The sequence below is a fragment of the Myotis brandtii genome, unplaced genomic scaffold (assembly GCF_000412655.1).
Source record: "Myotis brandtii unplaced genomic scaffold, ASM41265v1 scaffold185, whole genome shotgun sequence".
In the NCBI taxonomy this organism is placed as follows: Eukaryota; Metazoa; Chordata; class Mammalia; order Chiroptera; family Vespertilionidae; genus Myotis; species Myotis brandtii.
The window spans coordinates 8,935,582-8,935,821 of NW_005356870.1; the positions used below are offsets into that span (position 1 = coordinate 8,935,582).

Consider the following 240-nt stretch of genomic DNA (forward strand, 5'->3'; position numbering starts at 1 on the left):
CTCTAATTCTGACTTGCTCAGCCCTCCTGACACATGGCCGCTGACTGTAATCTGGCTCATGGGCTCTTTCCAAGATCCCTCGCTCTGCCCTGCTTCCTTCCTCACTACCCTTTCCCTCTGGCCACCTGATGGCCGCTTTGGCCAAAGTGTGAAGATATTTTACGTGGCCAAAAAGCATTGTGAAGCGCAATGTCCCAGATTCACAAAGAGTGGGAAATGGGTGTGTGTGTGGGGGGGGGG

General features: G+C 53.8%; 1 protein-coding gene across 1 annotated transcript in view; it reads left to right on the forward strand.

The window, feature by feature from the left end:
- Positions 1-240, forward strand: part of VPS37A (vacuolar protein sorting 37 homolog A (S. cerevisiae)) — a 31,115-nt gene that overhangs the window by 526 nt on the left and 30,349 nt on the right. The gene's annotated exons all lie outside the window — the stretch shown is intronic.